The sequence below is a fragment of the Ruditapes philippinarum genome, unplaced genomic scaffold, assembly GCF_026571515.1.
Source record: "Ruditapes philippinarum isolate M1 unplaced genomic scaffold, ASM2657151v2 ctg1_1_1_1_1, whole genome shotgun sequence".
Classification (NCBI taxonomy): Eukaryota; Metazoa; Mollusca; class Bivalvia; order Venerida; family Veneridae; genus Ruditapes; species Ruditapes philippinarum.
Window position 1 is genome coordinate 549,657 of NW_026854124.1, and position 22,367 is coordinate 572,023.

The 22,367-nt window shown below is 29.7% G+C and overlaps 1 protein-coding gene across 3 annotated transcripts in view; it reads left to right on the forward strand.

Moving 5' to 3' along the window:
• Nucleotides 1-4,363: 4,363 nt before the first annotated feature.
• LOC132739023 (homeobox protein HOX3-like) overlaps nucleotides 4,364-22,367 on the forward strand; it is a 74,895-nt gene continuing 56,891 nt past the window's right edge. The window contains exon 1 of one of the 3 annotated variants that reach the window (XM_060726669.1): nucleotides 4,364-4,388. The gene's annotated coding sequence lies outside the window, so the exon portion shown is untranslated. Of the gene's footprint in view, nucleotides 4,389-4,420; nucleotides 4,600-4,725; nucleotides 4,745-22,367 lie in introns of those variants that run through there. The other 2 variants (XM_060726664.1, XM_060726668.1) reach the window with 2 other exon arrangements.

The following is a 22,367-nucleotide window of genomic DNA, read 5'->3' on the forward strand; positions in this document are numbered from 1 at the left end:
TATTCAATGTAGAAGAATTTGAAAGCTATATAGGAATTTTATAGAATTTCACTTTGGAAGGTAAAAAGTGCATTGTACTCGCCAGACTGATTTTTACTAAATTTGCTGCTATGAAACTTTTGAAGGTAAAAAAGCTTGACAAGATCAATCATCTGCATTAATCAGGTTTAAATCAAAGAACAAAAGCTATCAAATAATCCCATTGTCCCGCAGTGCCCCATGTCCCAGAGTACCCCAGTCTCCCCTATAAGATAATATTAATATAAAATGTGATTCTGAATATCTGATCACCAATGTTAGAATTCTGGGGGTAGTTCAAACTTGCAGACCAAGATTATAAGTTCCAATGGCGAGATCTCGAAGCTTAACGTACAAACAATTTGTTGCTTTCCTTAGTGTTAGCAAAAGTACCATATAACGTTGTAGGAATTTGGTTGTTTTTATGATATATCTCTCAATGAATAAAGTCGCATTGTCCGTTGTATTTTAAACAAAAGGGACACATTATTTTTCCTTTTATGTTATCATTGTTAATTTAAGGCGCCTAAAGGTACTTTGTTGTTTCAAAGAATCACTCTGTAAAATATCATTCCCTTGGGTAAGAGTTAATGAACCTTGCACGGTTTGTAGCAAAGAGTAATACGTATTTGTATTTTAGCGACAGTTGGTAAATTATGAAATTGTGTTATGCCAAAGGCTACAAACAAAATATTATCCCAGTCTTCGAGACTTATTACATCTAATTCATTTGTAATTGCCAGGAGGTGGTTTATGTATTGATTTCATAGACTATTCATGAACGAATATAAATAGTTTATTAATATTTGTCATTTAATCATTTTTGTACAGAAGCCGATGAGAAATTTAATTCCAATATTCATTTAAAGGCCCAATTTGCTTTTATTTTAATTTCTCAAAAGCTTTTATATTTGGGGTCCTGTTTATAGCTCCCAAAAAAGTTACTCACTGGCAAAATAACCTATATCATATTTTGCTTCTAGTTGCTTTCTGGGGATTGTAAGAGTTGTATTGTTTTAGAAGTTTGTGTGGAAGTCAAAATACTACTTTGTTTACAGAACAGAACAGAAACTTTATTTTCAGACTTGTACAAAATACATCGTCTTACACAATACAATCAATCAAATATATTTGAATATAAGTCACATTACATAATAATTTCATAGTCAAATGTTAGCAAAGCATATGTTTGTATTGCTTAATTTATAATTCTGTTTAACGCAAATCATATAAAAATATTAGCAAAGCAAAATGTAATCTATATTCATGCAATCAATACTTATTTATCTACGCTATGTTACACAGAGGATTAACCGTGAATTCAACTATTCTCTTAGCCAGTGCTTCTCGTATATAACAAGCAAGGTTACGTAAAATAATCTTATTATCACTATTTAATCACTATTTAATAATTCTAAAAATTAATACATACTAGGTCTAACGTAGTAAAATTTCTTTGTGTATTTTTTCTCAGGTCAGTCATTGTAACAAGTGCAAATCAAAACAAAATGGTACTCATCTTCAATATCATGTAAGCTACAGTATACAAAAACGTTCATTTCTTGGTATCCTATTTGAACCATAACAACCAGACTGTATAAGTAACGGATGTGCTGATAATCTTATTCTACTAATATAATGCCTAAGGCTACTAGGTAATAAATCCAGATATTTTTCATACTGGAACACATTTTTTATATCCTTGTATAACAATAAAACACTACTATTAACAATATCAGCGTGTCAGCTTTGTACAAAGGAATCAATTAAACGCTGCTTGAATTCTAATAAAAACAATGTACTACATAAACCCCCTTGATTATGCCAAACATACATAAAACCATTACATTTTGATACTTTTTTGTCAAATAATTTCACATTCAGCAATACAAAATGTACTTTCTTCGATAGTTAGCAACATGCTCTAAAAGCATTATTTTACCAGTTTAAAACTCATGTTTGCCCTTTTTTAGAAGGATAAACTTATTCATTACTGAGGCATAATATACTTTTAAAAGAAGTAATTTCAAACTGTATCACATAAATATTAGTGTATCTACAAAACAACAACAATCCACCTAATATGACATCAAACTACACATGTTGAACAAATAACACGCATATAAGATGATATCAAACACGTTTTGAATCTAGTCGTTTTTAAACCTTAATGACTATAACATCAATCTGGATGGATCTTTTTCACCTGGCGTATTTAGTCTCTCATTTGTCATAATCTGAAAGGTAAGAATAAAAGCACAATATAGAAATTATCAATTCATCAATAGAAATCATCAGTCATCAAGAGAGGTTTTTTGTAATCTTAAATATGAAATTTGACTTATACATTAAACAAGCTTAAATATGAAATTTGACTTATACATTAAACATGATATTACTTGGTGAAACTATCAAATTCAATCACAATAATTTACCGTCTATTTGCTAACATACCATGCTGTTTTACAGCAGTAGATAAAAAAAAACTTGATTATTCTCAATTTATATAAATTTTGTATTTTCATAATCATAAATTTCTTAATGAAAATTCTACAGCTTTATATAATCTTTGTTAAAAACATCATTCATTCCTGTCACAAAATATCAATATATCAGTCAATAACCAAGCTTGTGTATATAAAACACAAGCATGAATGTTTAATGATAAAGATCACCAAATTTTGTACAAAAAAAGAAAGGATGAAAGAAAAACAAAAACAACATAAAAAAGAACATTTTAAGTATAAAACAAAAAGGTTATTTTGTTCAAAAATAGTAATTTGAAATCATATATACATGTATATTCAGACTAACAGCGTAGCGTGCCAAATTTTCTGAAATAATTTAAATGTAAGCTTCTTATTCAAATTTCAACAACAACCACCAAACCCCAATCCACGCCGAAACAATAAATGGCGAGAAAAATCACTCATTTTTTGGAAACTAGCTGTTAGGCAAATTAATTTACATTTTATTTTACATTTAACAGCAATTTAAGATTACATTAACGTCCTTGTAAAGTCAAGGTAAACATTCAGTTTGATAACTATATATAACGTAAGTTCATTCATTTTTCAATTTAGAACAGATTTTTACGATATCTTTATTCTGTCCAAAACGTCATAGTGTATAAATCACTTTTTCTGTGTGTCAGTCACTTTTTTCTGGCATTGTTGTTAACTAAAACAAAAATATCCCCGAAAAAGTTCCTATCAACTCGATGTATAAATATGCGTAATTATTTCCAATTCCGCTATCAAAACTCTGAAAAAGACAATAAATCAATATATGTGCATATTTTATGCACACATGTGTAAAGTTTTACATCACTCTGTCGTGTATTTACAAAGCTAACGCTCCGACGCGGAAGCATTTTATATTTTATATTTCATTTCTGCGCGATCGGGAGAATAAAAGTAATATTCTACTTTACCCACTTCTTGCATTAGCCTAACATTGTATTTATAGCCATTTTATTTAACCGCCCCGTCTCTACGTCGATTATCTGCTTGTGTATATACTGCAATAGCTTCATTGTTTACAATGATGACGTATTCTGTGTAAATTACACTACGTGTATGCCTCTATCTCATAAATGTTCAATAAAAACGCTCTATTGGCTGTAGATAATAACATAGTAGTGAGATTTGGGAAGAGCGAATCGTAAATCACGGCGGCTGTCAAGGGCTAATTGAGTTCGGTCTTATTGATTGGTTAAAAACGGAAAATGATGTTGTATCCTGCTGATCCATTTATCAGTGTCAACCAATCAGAAGCTATATTTAGATAAGCGCCGAACTACGATACAAGGGAGGTAACTGTTCATGAAAGGGAATACCTAACAGGTCTAAGAGTTGTCTTAACTTTGTAGACTATGAGAAATCTATCGAAAAATAAAAAATAAAACACAAATGTTTTTATATGTTTATGAGTTGTATTTATAGAACACTTACATAATTCATAATTTGCATAAAGTTTTTATAAATTTAAGACATACACGAGAGTGACCCAATTCGTTGTTAATTTTGATAAAAGAGCTCTCGTTATTATAAATTCAATACAATACGAATGACCTGTATTGTCGAAGCCACATTTAACACAATGTAGGTAAATGGAACAATTCAATCCAACCGCAACGGCGTCAAAAATACATTTGCATTAATGATATTTGAAAATCTGTATTCAATTTTGATCCTTAGCGCCGCGGTGTCTGAAACTCTCGTCCTATCAAATGAGAATGGCAATTTGATAAATTGCTTTATACCGTGAATGAGTCGAAACATGTGTGCGTAGTCGGGAGAAATATTTAGCCTGAAACAACACGTTCTTCCGTATGCTGGTACTACTGATGTTTACGTCACTGTTTTGGTGTATGTATGTTTATTGCTCGATTCGCATGTATAATTCATTCAAAACTAAACAGTCTCCGAGGTGTGCAGCTGTACGCAGCAATCCGATATCTGGCAACAGTAACTCTTCGTGACTTTAATCTTCTTGTTTTTATAGTTGCGTCCCTTCCTGCAGAAGAGGAAATCTACTAAAGTACATGTCATACTATGCGGGAATAAAAACGGAAGACTGGTATGTAATTTAAGCTACACAAATTGTGTCATCAGTTTTATATATAATATTACATCATATTATTTAGGATATATATTGACGAAAATTCGAGTTATGCGCTTGGTAAACGAGTAAAAGGAACAATATTTTCGTGGGGACTTAGTTGGTATTGTTTTTTTTCCGCTTTTTGGACATACATTGTTTTTCTGCAAAAAATATTGATGCGCGTTTAATATTTTTGGTCATATTTTCTTAATTATGTCAATGTAATATTAAATTAGATTAATTTTGGATGTTATTCTTTTCTAATTTTGGTAGCATTCGTGACATGTTTTAGACAATTAACAAATTAATCACCTGAGTTATTTACAAATATAAATTATTCATATTTTATTCCTTTTATTTCCATTTCTTCAAAGCTTTTTATAAATTATGTAAAAATATTTATATTCAATCGATTCTTCTTGATATGAATGTTAATTCATTGGTAATTGATAGTTTCGTTAAAATAAGTTTTATAAATTTGAAAGTAATTACTAAACTGTTGCCGAAAATCAAACGTTGATTTAAATTTGCTTTTGTTAAATTGTTCATCATTTTAACTTATTAATTTGCTTAACTATCTAACTCATATATTCCATTATTTAGATCCGAACTTTAATATTTTCCTTTCACTTTTTTCTTTATATTATTTCGTAAGACGACGATATGTCAAATATAAAATGTTGTTGCATTGATTGCAATATTTTGAATTAAAAACAGCATGTATTACAGAGCTAATTGTAATCATATAACATTTGAAAAATAGGTTGCCATTTTAAATCATAAACTTTCTGAATATAAAGAAAAATAACTTGGGTTTTTATCAAACTGAAATGCATTATTTCATTGTTTCTGTAGAATAGGGGTAAATTCTTTATTATAAGTATGATCATTTTTTCAAACAATTTATTTCAGATTCTCATTTTAACTCTTTTTTATTAATATACCTTTATCAGAAACAGCATTGTCTCACTACAAAAAAGATAAAAGCTTAAATTTAGAAAAACATCGATACGAGAATCTGAATTATTCAAAGTAACACATTAATTTTATATCTTTATAACTTTTACCAAATGCCACGCAAATACCGTATAAAAATTACAAATATACATTACAAATAGAGGAAATATTACAATGTACAATATACAATATAAATAAATTCAGGACTATGAGCTATTAAGGATAATATTTCACTGCCTTCATTTCTAAAAATGAACACATGAAATATTAATTTCAACAATCATTTGAAACCAATAATTTAAGAACATACTCTTTTTAATTTAACGTTACAAAATGTTTGCTATTCCCTATCATTATTGTTTTAATTATAAAACTTAATTTAAGTTTGATATATCTATAAAAAATATTCATAATGTGAATGAAAATCGGTTAGAAACATAAATTTTAGTTACAATCAAACGGACATTTTAATGACCATTTAACCTTATTCAATCTTCACTTGAAATTGCGACCATAAATTCTTAACTTAAAGAATGCAACAAGACAGTATTAAGTCACGTCCATTTTACAAATATTGACAAAATAAATGACTAAAACTGCCGTGACCTTTTCCAGTACTGGACATCAAACAGGCATATTTGAAAGGCTAATTAATAATTGTGACACACGAACGGACTTCTTAAAGTACGCGGTTCTTTCCCTCAAAGTAAATCACAAACGGGAGGCGGAGGAAAAATATTTCAGCAATTGTACCAAGGGTCAATATTTTCTTTTCGTTAAATTATGATAGATCTTTCCTCTTGTAAATTGCTCATTTCAAGACAGTATAATTAATCAAAGTGTTTTCGATTTCTTCCAAGTCTTTTCAAAGGTGGCGAAGGTTGTTTAACCACGCTGGCGTTCGATTTTCTCATATTTTTCTCAAATTCTGTCCTTTCCTTTTCCACTAAAATTAATGTATCTTACTGTTTACTATGACTATTTTAGAAAGAAATCTTTGGAACATTAAAAAGTATACATCGCCGGTGAATGTCTTCAGTTAGTTATATTATTATTTCTTTTCAAAATTGACAGTTTCAGTAAACTTATTGCTGTCACAATTTATTTTTCCAATGTCAAGATTAAAACAATTTCATTTCATTTTGAACAACAATTAATGATAGAAAATAAAAGTCAGTTGACCACACATGTAACTGTTTTCACATTTTAGATTTAAATTTAAAGAGAAACATGGTCTTTAAGTCTGTCATTTCGGTAGAATGTAACATAAAAGTGACATATTCGCATAATTTTTCCATCAATTGTTTTTAAACTCTAGATTCTTACAAAAACATTCATCAGTGACAATGCATTCTCGTTTTCATTTAAGTACTTGCAGTCACATTTTAATTGATCAGCATTGTTACCAACGATTTAATATTATTTATATCCCTTTCTTGCCATTTAAAGTTGCTAGCCTTGATTGGAAAAGGAACATGAGAAAACTTATCACACACATACTTAGATTTTAAGGAGTGTATTAGTATTCTAAATCAAAATGACACCTTGCTTATTTAATTCAAACCCTGTTTGAATTTACACGTATCGTATTCAGTATTATCAAATTATAAATATACCTTGTTACTGCCGGAGTTTGGGTTATTTGTTATTTCTTCATATTTGTACTGATTATTATAGATATTAACTTTGAATAATAGATTATTTTCATTTCCTCCGATCATAAAATGTATATACCATCATCTCTTAAAAGGTTTTGAGATTTGCAGCAAAGTAACAGTCTAAAATCAATTCATTTATTCACTTGATAATTTTACAAATAAGAAAATTATTACATTTTTCTTAGACATTGGCATCAACCATTAAACTTTTACATAGTTTTAGCTTATTTAACTTCTTTATATTTTTCTTAAAATGGCATAATTAAGATTGAAGGCATACATATTTATCCAGTAGTATGTTGAAGAAGAAAAATAGAATTTTATTAGATGAAATTCAAATATTTTTCAAAAGCATAGTTCTGTATTTATATTCAAGGTATCAAACAAATAATTTACATTTTTGCTTGTAATATTTTTCAGTTTTCATATTTACTATATTAAGCTACTATATTAGTTGTTATCTTTATATTATTAACATATTTATAAGATATTTTGTGATTAGAATGTTTTAAAATGTAATAATACAATAAAGAACTTTAGATTCGCCAACATATACTAATTTTTTGATATTTTTCAAACTAATACAAAAATCAAATGACTTAATTTCAACACAAATGAATTTGCACGATTGAGCGTTTGAAACTCATATCAATAAGATGTATTAAATAAGAAATCCTTTACTTTAGTGCATAGAAATAATCTGAATGTCCACTATATACTTGTATATGCATAATTCAATTGTATAAAGCAGCAAATAAATGTACATTTCTTAAATGCCTTGTAGCTAAAATGTATTTATAAATTTATTTCTTTATAAATGTTTTGTCTTCTGATACCTGCTTATAAATGATAGATGTAAACATTGCAGGTCTAGTTAGATGAATTTGTCTCATGTTTTATTTAATTGTTTTAAGAAATTATCTAAATGTGTAAAAGCAACATATTTTGCATTTTCAAAGAATTCTCCTTATGGGCACTTTAATATCATTTATTATTCAATAATTAAAAGCATTTCTTTTGTTAAATATTTTACAAAGATAGTTCACGCAATCAAATAACAGTCAATGTGATCATTAAACTGTACTTTTTAATATCAATTATATTAAAGATTATACTATGCTCGAATTAGATATAAGAAAATATTGGTAATTGCTACACAGTCTCTTTGTAAATATACAATAAACATGTTTGGGTTCACACATGTTTAAGCATACTATAGAAGGTCACACCATGAATATAAAGTGTCATAAAAAGACTGGCAGTTTTTTTAAAGAAAAGACCAAATTTACTGGACCTGTGATAGGGAACTTAGCTTCCCATACATAGTTTATGTATTCTTTTATTCAAATTAGACATCATAGATTTCAATAACCTTCAGTGATTAAAATATTTTACTCTAGGATGAGCATAGTATATATTTAACTAAAATAATGATTATACAACTAACAAAACAAAACATTGTAATATACAAAACATTGTGAAATTTATAGTTTTGAAAATTATCATTCTGGTGAAATGCTTGTTTCGGATGAACAATTACAAGCAACAAGTTTTAAGGTTAGGGAAAACAAATACAAATCAAAAAGAAATTTTACTGCAATTGGAAATAGAATACTTAATCAAAAATCTTAACACAACAATTATGATAATTTTTCTATCAATATTACCTACTTAATATAACAATCAAGCGAAGGGTGTTAAAAATATATAGATTCTGTCTTCAATGTGTTAAAGTCGCTTTATAGGCAGCATGTTTTTTAAAAAAAAAATAGGGTTTTCTTCACTTTTAAAAATCAAAGTAAATAAATAATAAACAGTAATATTATTTATTCTGTTAGGCCTGCGTTATAAAAAGCATAATTTGAACTATTATTAATTTACTTTGCATTTTCAGGTCGAAATTCATAGAATGAAAGTCATTTAGGAATTTCAAGCATTATTTCTACCGCTATTTAATTTGATTGAAACTTAAATGTTATGTTTGAAGATCGTTTCATTTTTCAATTGTTTATATTTAATCTATTACGATATGTTTTAAATAAAATTGCAATAGAAACAATAAAAGTCACTTAATTCGTATTTTCTGTTTTAAATTCAGATGAAATGTTCTTTATATAATAATGTTTGGCATGTAAAGATGTACAGAGCTTTCTTTTTTCAACGGAAAAAATCGTATTTTCCCTTTAACATAAGGATGCTAATATTCATTTTCTTTTTAACAAGAGAAATAAAAAAATCTTGTAAAAAATGCAAATATTTATGGCTGTTTAGATGCAAACATTTAGCAGTCACTTTAAAGAAATATTTGATCAATCATTCGCGATTCTTGAATCATTTATTACCTTAACTTATCCCTTGGAAATGTCTTGTCTCACCAGCGTCAAATTCAAGATACTGTCTGACGTCCGATTATCACTGAAACATTTTGATTGGTCTCTGTGATTGATGAATATTCACGGTGCTTGTATGAGACATGACCCCGAGAAAAACAGGGGAAACATTGTTTCTGCCACTGTTAAATATTAATGGCAAAGCAAACTTTTTGTCTTCCATTTTTGATTTAAATTATGGCTTTAACAAATCATATGATCATATTTTCCAATGTAATTTCAGGTTAATGTTAAAATGGATCGATAAAATGTGTCTAACAACTAGAATCTTGCGTTATTTGTTTACACAATCGTTGCAGAATGAGAAAAAATCCAGGTCGGTAAATAATTGTTAAAGATATCTTTATTTGAATGATCCAGTTGTTAAATAAATCAGTAGAAATTAATGTGAAAAGAAATCAACGGCATCAAAATCAAATAAAACATCATTTACGGATTGTTGGTTTATAAACAATATCAAAGAAACATGTCGGAAAATAATCCATTTAACAATGATAATACATGTGTTATAAATAAAATATCAATTTAATATTCAGATTCTTCCATAAACTGGACTGATGAAAATGTTATTTTTATCCATTCAACGTAATAGATAAATATCTCATAGATGAAGTATCCCTAAAATTGTGTGTTAATGACACATAGCAAATATAAGAAATGTAATAGAGAAAGCACCACAATTGTTTTCATCAAACAAGCTTTGCTTGTGTCGCAATTCTAAAAATCTTTATATTATCGTCAATCAAAAACTTAATATAAATTGTTTGAATTCTCTTTAGATTAGTACATGTTTTGTGCGTTTTCAGTATGGTTTTGTTATTTTTTACCTTTCATGTGCACATTCCCATTGTTACAAAAAAGAATTTACCGTTTTTCCTTTCATCGGCAGAAATATTTCGTGTTTTATTTGATGTGTTTGGACTGTCACTCGCAAAGTATTCCGTGACGCCTACCAATGGATTGTTCTTTTTTGGGTTTCTTTTCATCTTCAACAGCCTTTTTATTTTACTTTTACTTCAATAAAAACACAAGGGACAACTGAAATAACAGAGGCAGAATTCGTTAAATGACATGGTTTCAGTCCAACGTGTCAGCGGGCCTTGTGATAAAGCTAAAATTAATGAACGCGTGTTCAAACAAAAACACTATCATCAAAAAGTGACCGCTGTTCGCCGCTTTCTGAAATTTATTTTCATCGCGATGTCTGAATAGTAGGTATTATGCAATGTCACACGTTTAGAGGACCACCGACATTCATACATTATAGAAAAGAAATTTCACTTTAGTTTTTAAAATAATCAAGTATCAAAACAAACAGATCAAAACTGCTATTGTTAACTTTCTATCTTAAAATATGTTCTGTCAAATTATTATTTAAAAGAATGTTAAGCAGAGTTATGCAGAACGAAATTATTATTTATTTTTATGAATATAGTAATTCCAGTGCAAAACGGGTGTTTTTTGTCTTTCTTTGCAATAAAAATGCAGAAATATATCATTAGGTTTGGTTCTTAAAGGGAAGTTGATTGCCCTTTTTACATTAAAACAAAAACAATATTGATACAGAAAAAATAAATGAAATAATATGAATGCAATCTAATGTTTATTTATAGTGGATACTGATGCATGATATTTATTTTACAATTTATATTATTGGCTGTCTAGTGTCTACATATCATTTATCAGCAATATAGAGACTTTTAGCTGTATTGTTGATAAAATAAAGAAGTTTCATTGGTGGGGAATATTTCTGTCTTCTTTGATCATCTTTAACATCTGAACTACTTTTGATGTATGAATATTTGAATAAATTGGAAAAGTATTATAGGAAAAATAATTTAATACCTTTCAATTATTTAAAGCAACAGCACAGTTCGTCTGCGACAGTATTTATGATTGGTATTTATTGTTAGTTATAATTATATTAATTTTCAGTTGTTGATTTCAGTCGATATAGAACAGAACAAATATAGATATACAATGTTTCTGTAGATATGAATTCATCATTCATATTGAATGACTAAATACATAATATAAATACAAAATATTTTTCATATTTCTGTTTATATTGTTTTAAATACCTTTATATAAATATATGTTAATCTGTTCGGTTACAACAGCAAGTATTTTTATCTAATAGTATCCATTTTGAAAGATATATCATTTCTAATTTTGTATAAGATGTCGAAATTATTTTTACATTTTACTGCAGACAAAGGTGTTAACTATATTCCGGTGTATAAAATCAAAACCTGTATCAAAAAAATTCTTATTCTAGAATTATATTTAATCATAAAAATAAAAATATCCTCGCATTCACGATGACACTGACTTTATATTTTGTTTAATAGCATTCTGAACATTTCAATAAAAAATTCTGAACATTTCAATAAAATAAGACATGTCTGTCTGTGTCAATATTTTACCCTAAGGCTTCTTTAATTTTTCTCATTCAAAAATTGCATAAATTGATATATAAATAACATGATATAGTTTATGCTCTGATTTTACTCCTTAACATAACAACACTAACAAAATCAACTACAATAACGCAAAGTAGTAGTACTATATCGAATAATTTTCTTTGATATGTTACAAACTCAGCTGTGTGTTTTGTTTAAATGATAGGAACTCTAAAATGTCATAATATTTTAAATTCTTTTCTTTTCGACACTCAGATTTGATTTGAAAATTTTAAATCAACGGCACACTACCAACATTTGAACAAACAAAACATTAGCTCTCTCTTCTTCTTTAGAAGCATGTCGATGAAGCCAACTTGACGCAACGTTTTAAAAGTCGGCACATATAAGAGCCAAAGAATACTCTAAAAACAAAGTGAACGACGTTCGCAGTTTTCATTTTACAACCCCTTCATTTCAAATGATTTCGGATCTCATCAATTGTACTAACTTTGACTCATATATGTCCAATGAATCTGGCAGCGACTTCACCATCACACTTCTAGAGCGAAGGAAACGTCTAAAGATTGCGTATGATAACAAGCAAAGCGTTTGGCCAATACAAGATCTTGCCCCCCGTCAGGGACGCTTTGACTTGATCACTAAAGACTGTCTATTGTCTTGTGTAATACAAAACGTGTCCATGATTTCTTTAATAGGGGATGAATAATGAGCCTAAGGCCACCTTTAGTGCAAGCCAGTCGTCCATCATACTTGAAATGTAGAAAAAAAGTAATGCGACCACAAAAACCTGCTCAATACAAAACCAACTTTGTAGTTTCTTTAACTAATTGTGACTGGCTTAAACAGTTCTCAAAGACTGCAGTATCATTACAAATCAAGAAATGCATCTCGATTGCTTATTTTCCTGTTCTAATTACTGATCTAATTTGGCACATTCGGATTCCTTTTCCATATCATATTCATCATCTACAGACAAAAAATATGATAATTGTGGATATGTCTTTTAGTCATGCATATTATGCTTGTAAACGAAGATTGTAAATCTGACAAGGGTATTCTACTAATAATTTAATGACAATTAGTTTGAGAGATCATTAGTTAAAATGATAGTATTGATTTTAAAATAAGTCACGATCGCTCATAAGCTTTGTCATTCAACCAAATTTATATTAAACTTAAAAAAGGATCAATCTTTCTGATTACATTTTGCAAATTAAACATTTTTTATCAGTGCAATTTGCTTATTAAAGTTTTTTTTGCTAACCCATATTTCTGTACAAAATGTACACTGCAGAGAAAAGTTTAACCTATTGATGAAAAAGCACATTTGATATCATTCTTTTTTTCCAGATGTATTACATTGTACAGTACAACTTTGTAATCAATCTTATTAGTAGGTAAAGTTTGTTTTTGGTTTAACTGTGACACTGCCAGGTATTTATATAGGAACATTGTAAATAATGTGTTCGTTGTTTGTTTGTTTTGATATGTAAAATATTTTTATAGAAACATCTCAATTTATTCATACTCCGGTAATTGTTTTTTTGTATTCGTGTTTTGTATGTAACCTATACACATTATTTTGATTAAACATAAAAGATGACTTTTAGTTTAAACATATTTTATTGCAGCACACACATGTAAAATAATACATGTAAAAAAGTATACAAATGATATGTATAACAAAAAGCAAATGGGTTGTGCAGCAAGTTCTAGGAACATTAAATTAAGCCATTCCTAGATAAAAAAAAAACTAAATTTAATATGGTGAAGATTATTATTAACTGACACAATTGAAATTTATTCGTTTTATCAAATATGTTGATGTGTATTTATTTGTGTATGTTTTAAACATATATTTCAAGTAAATACTGAATACTAGTGATACTGGAAAGCGGGTTTCGTGATTGGAATCGAATATCTTCAAATTTATTTTAAAAAATTCATTCTGTTATATCTTACTTGCATTCATTTGCTTTGAAGTTAATATTACTACTGTATAAGAAAACCTTGATATAAGCATTGTTGAAAATTCAATATATGAATAGTTTGTAAATTTATACTAAGTTCAAGGTCAATCATATTATAGCTTCCCGGTTTCAACTCAGATTTGTTTGAGAAAGTCGCACTCAATAAATTGTAATTTCCGTATTTAGAAGAAGAAAAAAGGAACAAGATGGAACAAACTATGTACATGCTTTCTCATTCCTACAAATTGGTTGAGAACATTCTTTTCATTGCAGTGTTGTATTTCGTATTAGAGATGGAAATTGGTAGTTTTACTGATACAGATTTCCTACCATCCGTCTTCGTCAAGCCGTCAAATTGACATCCCCGTAGTTCATCTTTATTCCAACATATCCTTTTACTTAAAATACAAAAGGACTATTTCATTCCCGCAGCGTGGCGGATATTTTCATAGGAAAACCATGGGTCTCATTCTTATGCATCAGATTGTTTTAATTAGTCGCAGTGTCTTCCGGTTCGCGGCGAATTGCCGCCGAATTACTACGCGTGACGTTTACACAATATTGTGCAACGGTCTCTAAAGATTGAATATCGAGAACGGGTTAATTAAGTGGAACTGGGCAAACAATGTCTTGGACCAATAAGAGCCTTTGGCTCATTTATCATCATCATGTCAAGTTTTTTCATTCTAATATTCTAAATTTTCAAGCTCAGTCCCTTCACATGAGATATCTGCATTCATTTTGTTCACTTCATTGACTATAGGCTGATTGGATTTTCCGGCGACTGTTCATTCTGTAAGAATTGAGACATCCATGATCTTTCTACGGGAATAATTCAATATTCAATCCACGTGCCCTCAATTAAAACCAAATCTTTAAACTTAAAAGACATAATTCCTATTAACCTTCAGATTGCCTTCGTCCGAGGATAATAGAATTTAGTGTTTGTACTTTGCTACAGTTAGTTGAGCATTGCAGATAAGCTTGTTTCACTACCTTTGAAGTGTTTGGGTGAAAAATATCTTGGAAAAAATTCCTTACAATCCTGGATACATTTTATCATTGACGGTTGGAACTTTAATTATCGTTACAGATAACGAGATAAACGTTTTCTTTTGTAGCATCAAATTATTTGAAATCGGTTGAGTTCATGTCTTTGAGTACAATAGTAAACAACCGGCGTTGTTATCATTGCCAGTATTGTTGTATTTATCGTTGTTATCGTCAATATTATTATGTAACCACTGCAATTCGTGAAGTATCTATTTAAATTTTTGATTTTAATTGTCGGTATAAAATAAATTATTTTTATCAATATTGCAATAAAATGGATTGGTTCACAATGGGCTCATTTTAAATAAGTGTTTCAAATATTGTTAAAATTATATAGAAATGTATCATTTGTGTATTATGACAAAATATTTCTTGAACAAAAACTGTTGATTAAGCGATTTAGTATGAACATTTATATGATGAATAATCATATTTTGTTCTAGAACAATTCATTATCTGCTATATATAAATATGTAATATCAACAGTAACAAACAACATCCCCCATACATTGCAGTTTGCTGTCAATATGAAACTAAATACTACCAACATGGTTATTTACAACATTATATACACCTAAATTGTAGACCAATTCTTAATAATTTAATCAAATGCAAGATATTCTGTATATCATTAAAGTTTTGATTATGTTTTATAATTCATATTTACTTAAATGAATTATGTGAAACTTCTATATAATTACAGTATTTAACATACAATGTATGCGATAAGTATTTCAAGCAAATAATAATAAAAACATGATGATTTGCAAGCAAGAGCGATGTCATAATAGGCTAATATTTTGATGACCTTATTTGGTTGATATTCAATGTTTGTATTCAAATTCCTTTCATTCAAAGACAATCTAATCACTAATGAAAAACAAACAATTAAGAATGATATGCTAAGCGTACCTTTTCCGTTTTCAATGAAGCACTAACAATTGTTCCTTACTTGCATATTTGTAAAGTTCGTCGCCATGTTGTTAAGGGTCTGTATTCGTTTTCTTAATATGGGTTTTCCTGTCTTCGATAAATCAAACCATTTCTTTTACTTATCATATCTATGTTTGGGTTTTCTTGGTTAAAATTCTGCTTTATGTGGTGCAAGGAGGCGTGGGCAGTGGCATTTGTTTACAACTATCGCCAATTTACAGGCTCCATCAAACCGACCTTGCAATGTTTTCATTTGTTTGTGTTTTGACCGTTCTTTTAGGTTTCCATTTTACTAACAAAATGTTTAATTATATTTATTGTGTCATAGTCGTCATCATACGGTAATGTAATTCTTTCATAGAAATTTCTGTATCAACTTCTATATCAACGGGACATAGCTTTATATGCAGTGTACACATACATGATTCAATGAAAACTCGACACAAATCATTATGTGCACTAATTATAGCAAATTCTTAAATGATTTTTATCCAATTCCTTTTGGCATGAACCAATACTCCCAACCTACTATTCTGTTCAGCTTGCCTTAGTTAATACCTAAGATAACTTATATTTCAACACGTTAGTAGCTAGAAATAATGGTTAGCTGTGAAAAGTCATTATTAGTTTTCTCGACACTTGATTGCTTTGATGTCTTACAGACTTTCAAGAAAAAACAATTCTGCATTAATTATTGCTTCATTTAGCAATTTATAAGTTCTCTGCAAAAAATTACAATCCTTCAGATAGTTTTGATATAAACAGTCTTCTTCACTCAACCACTTATTTTTGGCAGATGTTAATCATTTTTGCTTTTAAACATCAGAGAGCAATTTGGAGAAAAAATACATATTTTCTAAGAGTATCAAGTCTCAGCTGATGATAAGTAGGAATTTTCCGGGGATGTCTTGAAGTGTTTCACCACATTCTGTAATCAAATGATTGACAGGGAAACAGTACTCCCGCTGATTGCAAAGGAACAAAAACACGAGATTATTTCTCGACGTGAAATGAATATGATGTATATGTCAAAACAAAAGTAACTCTGATATTCTTGATGCACAACGCATGTAATGAGATGGGAGAAAAGGAGGAAACAAATATATGTTTTGTGTACATAATAGTTTGTTATCCTGAAAAAATTTGGTTTTAAGATCGTAAGATAAGTTCTTGGAGACTTATTTTTATTTTTCTTGCATTCGATTTTATTTTGTATTCAAATTCATTTACACTGTATATTTAAGTTTCACTCAAGGGATGTATTCATAATTTTCTTTTCGTTAAAGATTACAGTTCATGAAGCAAATGATAATAAGCATTTCTGAAATAGAGTAAATGTTATACCTAAATAACGTCCAAAACACCTAAATAACGTCCAAAACGACAAATTAAAAAATGTTGCAGACTCGGTTTGATTGAGCCTGTTCATGGACGGCACTGCAAAATGCAAGTTACCGTCTTGGCCCCGTAGCACCGGTTGAAGTGTTAAGCATGATTTTAACCTTGCATTAAGATGAATATTAATTAAGCTGGGTTTCTTTTTGTAATTTTGCTTGTGGTATTCATCACATTTTGAACTTCAAGTTGTTTCATTGTAATTCGTTAACCACATATCAATATTCTCATTCTTAGCTAGCTCATTAATGTCAAAACATCGGTATCATTTATTCATTCAACGTCAGTATCTTTGTAATAACTCGACAGTAACAGTACTATTCTTCTAAAAATTATCGTGATCTCACAAACATCACTTCCGCCCGAAGATGACGTAAGCAAAGCATAGTGAAGTTGGGCTGAAATGAAACACCTTTTCTCACTATGTCAGACTGTTTTACCTGTATATCAAACTTTGGAAGGAAGTGTAGAATAAAACAGGTAATCAGTTGGAGGCTGGTTATACTGTATCTTGAGTTACTTACAGTAATTCAGTTATGTAACTAACGTTTATAAATATTAAAGGCACGTCTAGATGCATTTGGTAAATTCCCAAAGATATGTAAAAAAAACTAGGCTAGCTGAATTTAGAGGAATTAAGGTTTTTGCATGACAGACAGCGTACAGATGTAAGTGATTGCAATTCAACGCAAAATATTTGAGATTCTCTTTTTTTCTTCAACTTCAGTGAATGCGTGGGTACAAAGTTAGGTTGTATGAAAGAGAAGTATATCTTTGCAATTGATCTTCATATAAATATCGTATTTTATTTGATAACATTTTCCTTTAATCAAAATGTTAATGATAACGATGACTTAATATGTTAGAAGGAAATGAAAACAGACACGCATTTTAACCGATGTTTCCATGTTTTTAACCAATAATAATTAATAATAACTTTTATTTCACCTATCAATTATTAGCTTCTGATATTTTCATTGGATAAAAAGGGTCACATGGTGACTAACTACTTTTATATAGTCGGTTAGTAGTAGCTGAAACATATTCTTCGCTGGAACAATATGGCAAGGATTCAACAAAAATGTCTTTTTAGTTCAATATTTCCCTCCATAAAATTGCCATTTTTTTGAAATATTCACTTTTGTCTTTCTGCTTTTCATCAAACTTTTCTTTGTGATAACAAGAGTTATTTCCGTGGTCACCTTTCATTTTGCAGACAATTTCATATATATCATTATCGCAATCATGTTAATATGATATGATATGATTATGCTGATTGTGATTTCTTTTAGTATAAATAAAAAATAAAAACTTTTATAGCTAGTACTTCGGGATGTTGGAGATGCCAAGCCTGCCATTTTCACTAATTGTTTTCATAATTTAAAAGTCACCTTTTTTAGAGTTGATAAAAAGTTGTTATACTTTAATCAAATGATAATATGTAAATGGCATCAACTTGTAAGAACATAATGTAAGGTTTATGCTCCTTCCACACGTGCAGATGAAAACGAATGACTGGATAAAATGCCACTGCAATTTATTTTCTTTACTAAATTTCTCTCTTTATACCATTGTACAAAAAAAGCTAAAGCTGGGCTTATCTTTCATATCAATGCTATCAATTTAAACCATTGTTTTGAAGCTGTTGGAACCATCTTCTGAGTAGACAATTTATCATCTAATGATGCGCCTAATCAGCTACACGCTCCTTCACAATGATCTTTAAAGATTTTTTCTTCCAGTTTATCGATGCCGTTTCACCTTAAGAGAGATAAGAATGTTTCTTAAAAGATAAATGTCTGATTATGTAAACAAAAATAGAGAAATAAAAACAAAATACTACTAGATACGAGTTGTACATCGTGTTACGTCCTTTATGTGGTAATATTTGAAATCCTTAGGAGAAGATTGTGAGAATGTTACGTATGAAAAAAAAATTAAAGGAACTCCACTGAGTTTCAAAATCATAAAAATAACATTTTAAAATTGTACATAGATCAAGTGAGGTACTCAATATTGAGCTATTAGGGAAATATACTCAGACATGAATTGAAAATCGTATTTTTGTGCTATTCGTAGCCACGTTTGAGTGGAAAGAGTTGCAGTGCTGTTCATTTTTTAGTCATTATACATGAAAAATAACTATTCGGAAAAATGGAGCGAGTGAGTGAATGAATAAACCAAAGTTATTGGTCAACTAGAGAAAATATGAATCCCTAAAGAAAGCCCAACAAGGCAAAATTGAAAATGTTGCAGGCTCGGTTTGATTGAGCCTGTTCATGGACGGTACTGTCAAGTGCAAACTACCGCCCATGACTTTATATCAAATGGAACATAAATCTCGTAAAATATATTTCTAGTCACGTAATGTCATATAACGTCAGTGGAGTCCTATTAACTGAAGCAATATATCAGAAAATGCTCTTGTATGTTACATCGTAATATCGGACAATTGTATCAAAGCAATATATACGTCTGTGCTAAATGAGGTACAATGTGATCTGTTTATGATCTTTGAAAAAACATGTATGTGCAGCTGTTACTTATCGTATGTCCTTGCTTTGAGAATTCCATCGGTGTTTTAAACAGGTATAAAAGTAGCATGGTAACACATTTGCTGTGCAACATTTAAGGTCACAAACAGAAGAAACACGTTAAGGTATTCCAAGATTAAAGCAAAATCAAGCAATATTTTGACATTGATATTATAAATAAAATTTTATATCAACCTCATGCGTACCAAACTGAGTTTTAAAAACTAAGAAAATCACCGAATGTTCTAATCAAAAAGATCATTTGTTAACATGATATCAAAAAGTGTTCGTATTGTTGGGGAAAAAAGATGGACACTGATTTAGACAGGCCTTTGAGAATTCTAAATTTGGTCGCAAATATTAAAGCACCTTCTACAACTGTTTCAGAATTCACTTGGTAATTGTTCATATTGTTTCTTTCATCCAATGAGATCAACCGGTGTCATAGCCGTCGTTTCATTTAGAATGAAATCGGTTCTGTTTTGGTTAACATCTTTGACATTGTCAAGTTCTTCATTTGTTTATCATCATCTTACTTATGTTTACCTTGGCATATCACGAAAATCTCGTGCAAGAATCCAATATACAAGGAATGCAATTAATATTTATTGTGCGTTTCAAAGAATTGGTGTAAGTGTTTCATCTTGTTGAAACAGATTAAAAATGCCCGATCCTAATGCGCTTTTGAAATGCACATTTTCACATAAGCTGTTTCGTAAGGATTTGTTTCCGTTAATTGTGCAAGAAGCTTATTTGTGCCGGTGTTTTTATATAAAGTCTTTGTCTTAATGGGATATATGAATTGTTTTCAGGTGTTAGAAATATGACAATGATTATTGTAATAATATTCTTGTATATTCCACTTCTCGATAAAAAATATACATTTAGATATGTACTTCATTTTTGAATGGTAGTTGGTAGAATAGACACGAACAAGACAACATGTAATCAATGTAAGAGATAACTTAATCAATATATATGCAAAAACATTGAAAAATAAATGAAGGGAACGAAAGACTAAAAATTATTTTAAGTTCTAATAAATGCCATTCTATATGTAGACAAAATATAAGCGCAAAGTTTTGTATTTGCTACTATTAAAAGTTGTAATTTGTTCACAAGAGCACACCTTTAAAAGCCGGTGCTTGTGAAGAATGAGAACAAAGCTTCATGAGGAAAGGCGGTATTTAACAACCGCAGCCCCCAACAAAACCTAGTTACAACTTAACACCGATACGGAACCCAGCAGGACCCATTTTGAGCGGTTCTCTTGTCAATGCCCCTTATAAGTACAAAATAGTTATTTCGATATTTAGATGCAAACATATGTAAATGCCAAAATTATACAATTTGCGGGCATATTCCAAATTTGAATGTTTTGTCAGGCTTTCTATGACAAATATTAGAAGTTCATTTGGCGGGGAATCGCTTTATTTTCACTGTCTCGTATCACAGAATATGTTAGGACTGAGAATGAGGTTTGGTCACCATTCTCCAGTAGTGTTTTAACTATTGCTGTTTTTTATAGTGCGTCTCACCTTGCTCCTTTGTCATGTCTTGACTAAAAATGTTCGTTTGCTATTTGCGTTTCTGTTTATTTTCTACTTCGCCGTTACTTTTCTCCCACCTTTCATTTTTTTCCTTCAAATTTTTTCACTGATAATTAAACTAAAGCCCCGTTTTGGTTCGTAACTGGTCCATCATTCGACCAGTTTGTCTGCCCCTTCCCATTTGGATCCTGTTAATCTTTATTCTTAACAACTTTTCAATATTGGTGACAAGGAAAAGAAATTAACTTAGAGAACAATCGAAGAGAAGCTTTTGATATTTCTGATAATTTTAGCGATTAAAATTGCAAATGAACAAAATAAAAAAAGTAAAACATCTTTCCTTGTTTGATTAACGCTTACTTGACATTTAAATGTTAACCCTTTTATATGTAAGAAATTGGTGTCCGTTTTCCAATCAATGCGGAAAGTCTCCGTCTCGTCTCCTCTTTCTGAATATCGTATGTTTAGCACTCATTTATTTTCGACAATCACGTTTTACATTTTGTCTTACGATACGTAAGAGCCAAGAAAGTAGATAATACAATTGAAGAAATGTAAATGCCGCTCTAAAATAGTTTTTTTGTTATTTTGACTTTGGAAATGTTATCCAGATCGTACTATGTTTGCCGAATACGTTCGCATTCTTTGAGTTTGATTATTACTTTTGTGTGAGGTTATGGATTAAGATTATTCAAACATCTATATGCATTCATGCTTACAACTATTTAATTCCGGGAATCCTCGATTGTTCATGTTCTGAGGACTGTTAATATCGGAGGTTAGCCCAAATCATCTATCCTGTTTCGGCGACATATGACCTATACTGTGTTGGTTCCAGACAAACAAATTTTGATGTTTTGAGTGTGTGTTCAGAATTT